Below are 6,000 nucleotides of genomic sequence, written 5' to 3' on the forward strand. Positions count from 1 at the left end.
AATGTGATATATGCCATCATGTGCCAACAATGCCCCTCTGCCATGTACACTGGCCAAACTGGACAATCTCTACGCAAAAGAATAAATGGACACAAATCAGACGTCAAGAATTATAACATTCAAAAACCAGTTGGAGAACACTTCAACCTCCCTGTATACTCAATTACAGACCTAAAAGTCGCAATAATTCAACAAAAAAACTTCAAAAACAAATTCTAACGAGAAATAGCAGAACTGGAATTAATCTGCAAACTGGACACCATTAAATTAGGCTTGAATAAAGACTGGGAGTGGATGAGTCATTATGCTAACTAAAAACCATTTCCCTGTGCTAATTTCCCCCTACTGTTACTCACACCTTCTTGTCAAATGTTTGAAATGGGCCATTGTAATTATCACTACAAGTTTTTTTTTTCTCCTGCTGATAATAGGCCACCTTAATCAATTGGTCTCATTAAAGCTGGTATGGCAACCCCTATTTTTTTCATTTTCTCTGTGTGTGTGTGTGTGTGTGTGTGTGTGCATGTGTCTGTCTTCCTACTGCGTTTTCCACTACATGCATCTGATGAAGTGGGCTTTTGCCCACCGAAGCTTATGCTCAAATAAATTTGTTAGCCTCCAAGGTCCACAAGTACTCCTCGTTTTTTCAGGCTCAGATGCTCATTATACAATTAACTGTCTAGCAAGGCAAGTTCCCCTTAAATTAGCTTGTCACTGGTAGCCGGAGCCTGGACTCTCCTTAAAGGGGCCAGCAGTCAGGCGACAGTGTCCTTGCAATGTGCTCTCTTTACTCAGTGTATTGTGTAAAGGGATTCACCAGCTGAATCAGGCTAGAGGAGCAGGTTCATTAGGAAGAAGAAAGCTTCTGCTTGCATGCAAATAGCTGGGTAATAATCAGGTGTGACTGGAAGGGAAACAACCCATGAAGAAATGGGATGATCTAAGAGAACTTCGGGAAGTGCTTTACTGTTTGCTGTAGTGTGGCAGTATAAAAATATTGCTCGGGCATGTAGGAAAGATATCAGGAGGGCCAAATCGCATCTGGAGCTGCAGCTAGCAAGAGATGTCAAGAGTAACAAGAAGGGTTTCTTCAGGTATGTTGGCAACAAGAAGAAAGCCAAGGAAAGTGTGGGCCCCTTACTGAATGAGGGAGGCAACCTAGTGACAGAGGATGTGGAAAAAGCTAATGTACTCAATGCTTTTATTGCCTCTGTTTTCACGAACAAGGTCAGCTCCCAGACTGCTGCGCTGGGCATCACAGAATGGGGAAGAGATGGCCAGCCCTCTGTGGAGATAGAGGTGGTTAGGGACTATTTAGAAAAGCTGGACGTACACAAGTCCATGGGGCCGGACGAGTTACATCCGAGAGTGCTGAAGGAATTGGCGGCTGTGATTGCAGAGCCCTTGGCCATTATCTTTGAAAACTCGTGGCGAACGGGGGAAGTCCCGGATGACTGGAAAAAGGCTAATGTAGTGCCAATCTTTAAAAAAGGGAAGAAGGAGGATCCTGGGAACTACAGGCCAGTCAGCCTCACCTCAGTCCCTGGAAAAATCATGGAGCAGGTCCTCAAAGAATCAATCCTGAAGCACTTACATGAGAGGAAAGTGATCAGGAACAGTCAGCATGGATTCACCAAGGGAAGGTCATGCCTGACTAATCTAATCGCCTTTTATGATGAGATTACTGGTTCTGTGGATGAAGGGAAAGCAGTGGATGTATTGTTTCTTGACTTTAGCAAAGCTTTTGACACGGTCTCCCACAGTATTCTTGTCAGCAAGTTAAGGAAGTATGGGCTGGATGAATGCACTATAAGGTGGGTAGAAAGCTGGCTAGATTGTCGGGCTCAACGGGTAGTGATCAATGGCTCCATGTCTAGTTGGCAGCCGGTGTCAAGTGGAGTGCCCCAGGGGTCGGTCCTGGGGCCGGTTTTGTTCAATATCTTCATAAATGATCTGGAGGATGGTGTGGATTGCACTCTCAGCAAATTTGCAGATGATACTAAACTGGGAGGAGTGGTAGATACGCTGGAGGGGAGGGATAGGATACAGAAGGACCTAGACAAATTGGAGGATTGGGCCAAAAGAAATCTGATGAGGTTCAATAAGGATAAGTGCAGGGTCCTGCACTTAGGATGGAAGAATCCAATGCACCGCTACAGACTAGGGACCGAATGGCTAGGCAGCAGTTCTGCAGAAAAGGACCTAGGGGTGACAGTGGACGAGAAGCTGGATATGAGTCAACAGTGTGCCCTTGTTGCCAAGAAGGCCAATGGCATTTTGGGATGTATAAGTAGGGGCATAGCGAGCAGATCGAGGGACGTGATCGTTCCCCTCTATTCGACACTGGTGAGGCCTCATCTGGAGTACTGTGTCCAGTTTTGGGCCCCACACTACAAGAAGGATGTGGATAAATTGGAGAGAGTCCAGCGAAGGGCAACAAAAATGATTAGGGGTCTAGAGCACATGACTTATGAGGAGAGGCTGAGGGAGCTGGGATTGTTTAGTCTGCAGAAGAGAAGAATGAGGGGGGATTTGATAGCTGCTTTCAACTACCTGAAAGGGGGTTCCAAAGAGGATGGCTCTAGACTGTTCTCAATGGTAGCAGATGACAGAACGAGGAGTAATGGTCTCAAGTTGCAATGGGGGAGGTTTAGATTGGATATTAGGAAAAACTTTTTCACTAAGAGGGTGGTGAAACACTGGAATGCGTTACCTAGGGAGGTGGTAGAATCTCCTTCCTTAGAGGTTTTTAAGGTCAGGCTTGACAAAGCCCTGGCTGGGATGATTTAACTGGGAATTGGTCCTGCTTTGAGCAGGGGGTTGGACTAGATGACCTTCTGGGGTCCCTTCCAACCCTGATATTCTATGATTCTTTTACCAGGTGCTTTGAGAACAGTAGAGCCACTGAGGACCTTGATGTGATTCACTGTATGATGGCACTAACCGCTCCAGTGAAGGCAAGGAAATTCATGGAGATAACTCCTAATAAGTCAAGAATAAAGAAAAGTCAAATTTCTCTGGTAGCTCACTCTGCTGACTAACAGAAATATAATTGCATTGCCAACTGACTCTGGAGGACATGTGTCCTGGTCACTTCTGTTGACTGCAGGCCTAATAAAATCTCACTAAATTGATGGAAAGAGTCATTGATTCTGCAAAGCACTGAGCACCCTCAGCTCTGGGGGACTCGATGGGAGATGCTCAGTACCTCCTGGGAAAAGGAACTGGTGCTTTGCTATCCAAGCAGTGCAGGCCAAAGCACAGTGAGTGAATGGCTGAGGGGAGAGCCTTGTAACACATCTGGGTGCTGAGAGCCTGGAAAGTGGAAATGCTAAGTGAAGGAGGTGGGCAGGTGGGGGGAGGGGAAGAGGCACGAGTAGCAGTGGGGGCCTCAGGAAGGGGTGGGCTCAGGGGAGAAGGCTAAGTGGGGTTGGAGCGTGGGTGGGGATTTAAGGGGAGGAGTTAGAGTGGGGGCGGCCTTGGGGTGGGGCCACAATCCGGGCGTGCCCAGTCTCCCCAACTGGAGGAGTCACGCACCGCCCATGTGCAATCCTCACTCTCAACAGGAGCATTTGGGAAGAACTCAGAGAACCACAGAGAGAGGCTATCTTTGGAGGACAGAGCTAAAATTCAAAGGGAACTCGATAAATTTGAGAACTGGGCTGTACAGAACAAAATGAAATTTAACAAAGACAAATGTAAGGTGAAGGGAAGAAAAACCAAATGCACAAATATAGAATGAGGATAACCGGCTTGGCAGAAGCACTGCTGAGAAGGATCTGGGAGTTGTGGTGGATCACAACCTCAACATGAGTCAGCAATGCAAAGCTGTTGCGAAAAAAGCAAATATACTTGTAGGTTGCATTAAGAGATGCATACCATGCTAGTGAATGACAAGAAGTAATTCTTCCGCTCTACTCCATGCTGATTAGGCCTCAACTGGAGTATTGTATCCAGTTCTGGGAGCCACATTTCAGGAGAGATGAGGACACATCGGTGAAAGTCCAGAGAAGAGGAACAAAAATGATTAAAACATGACCTGTGAAGGAAGATTGAAAAAAAATGGGTTTGTTTAGTCTGGAAAAGAGAAGGCTGAGAGGGGATATGAAAACTGTTTTCAAGTTCATAAAAGGTTGTTACAAGGAGGAGGGAGAAAATGTCTTCTTCTTAACCTCATAGGATAGGACAAGAAGCAATGGGCTTAAATTGCAGCAAGAGAGGTTTAGGTTGGAAATTAGGAAAAATTTCCTCACTGTCAGGGTGGTTAAGCACTGGAATAAATTGCCTAAGAAGGTTGTGGAATCTCCATCACTGGAGATTTTTAAGAGCAGATTAGACAAACATTTGTCAGGAATGGTCTAGATAATACTTAGTCCTGCCATGAGTGCAGGGGACTGGACTAGATGACCTCTTGAGGTCCCTTCCAATCCTATGATACTATGGGAGGTGATAGTACCACTCTATATGGTGCTAGTTAGACCTCAGCTGGAGTACTGTGTCCAATTTTGTTCACCAATGCGTAGAAAGGATGTAGAGAAACTGGAAGGGAACTAGAGGTGAGTAACAAAGATGATCAAAGGGATGGAATGCAAGCCATACGAGCAAAGGCTGAAGGAACTGGGTATGTTTAGTTTGGAAAAGAGGAGGTTAAGGGGGGACATAATAGCAGTCTTCAAATACTTGAAAGGCTGCCATAAAAAGATGGAGAAAAGTTCTCTCTTGTCACAGAGAGCCGGACAAGAGGCAATGGGTTCAAACTACAGCATAACTGATTTAGATTAATTCTCAGAAAAAACTTCCTAATGGTAAGAACAGTAGGACTATGGAACAGACTGCCTAGGGAGATTGTGGAAGCTCCTTCACTGGATGTATTCAAAAGGAGGCTGGATAGCCATCTGTCTTGGATGATTTAGACACAACAAATCCTGGATCTTGGCAGGGGATTAGACTAGATGACCCTTGGGGTCCCTTCTAACCCTATAGGTCTATGATTCTCTGATCTCACCCCACAGTGATTGGAAACCACAGAATAATCCCATGTTGCCCAGTTTAAAATGCTTCCGCATGTTTAAAGTGACACCATCCCTGGCAGACGGTCCCTGGAGAAACAAAGGGATGACAACAAGGAGACAAACAGATTAAGGAACAGCTCAGATGCAGATTCTTCATATAGTGTCCAGTGAGCCTTATGTGGCACTGATGTTACCCACTGCAAAAATCAGTGCTCTTCTTCTCTTGTCACCTATTATGTACGAAGTGTTGCCAGTGAAGATAAAACTGCCAATGGCTTATGAGTCGGGCGCGCGCGCGCACACACACACACACACACACAAAATATTGGGGATGGTGGTTCAGGGAAATAATATCACATCTCTCCTATGGTCAGTCCCTCCTTTCATCTGTCCTGACGAAAGAGACTAGGATGCACACTGGCAGGAAATTAAAGCAAATCCTTGGTCTTAATATTACCAAATGCAGGGTGGGATTGTTTGGGGTTTGGGTTTTTTTTATAGATTTGAGGGAAAAGAGAGATTTCCAGGGCTGGGGGTAGGGAGGGTGTGCTGGAAATGAAAGGAAAACCTCTCCTGCATCGAAGTAATGATTAATAACAGTGAGAACATGCTAGATTACTTACTAAGTTTACAGGAGTTGAAGGGGTTGCATCCTTGATCTGTTCCCGGCAAAGGTATCACACAGACAGACAGACAGCCTTTTCCCCCCATTCCAGATTTGAAAGTATCTAGTCCCCTCATTGGTCATTTTGAATCAGGTGCCAGCCAGGTTACTTGAGCTTCTTAACCCTTTACAGGTAAAAGAACTTTGCGTCCGGTCAGGAGGGATTTTATAGCACTGGGTACAGAAAGGTGGTTACCCTTCCCTTTATATTTATGACAAGGACCATGGAAGGTTTTCCACCAAATGGTGCTGTGATGATCGGTGCCGTGATGGATCTCACCATCCCTTGATCCCATCTATCCCGTGTCACCTTGGCTGGAACAG

Source organism: Natator depressus, chromosome 5, assembly GCF_965152275.1.
Source record: "Natator depressus isolate rNatDep1 chromosome 5, rNatDep2.hap1, whole genome shotgun sequence".
Lineage (NCBI taxonomy): Eukaryota > Metazoa > Chordata > Testudines > Cheloniidae > Natator > Natator depressus.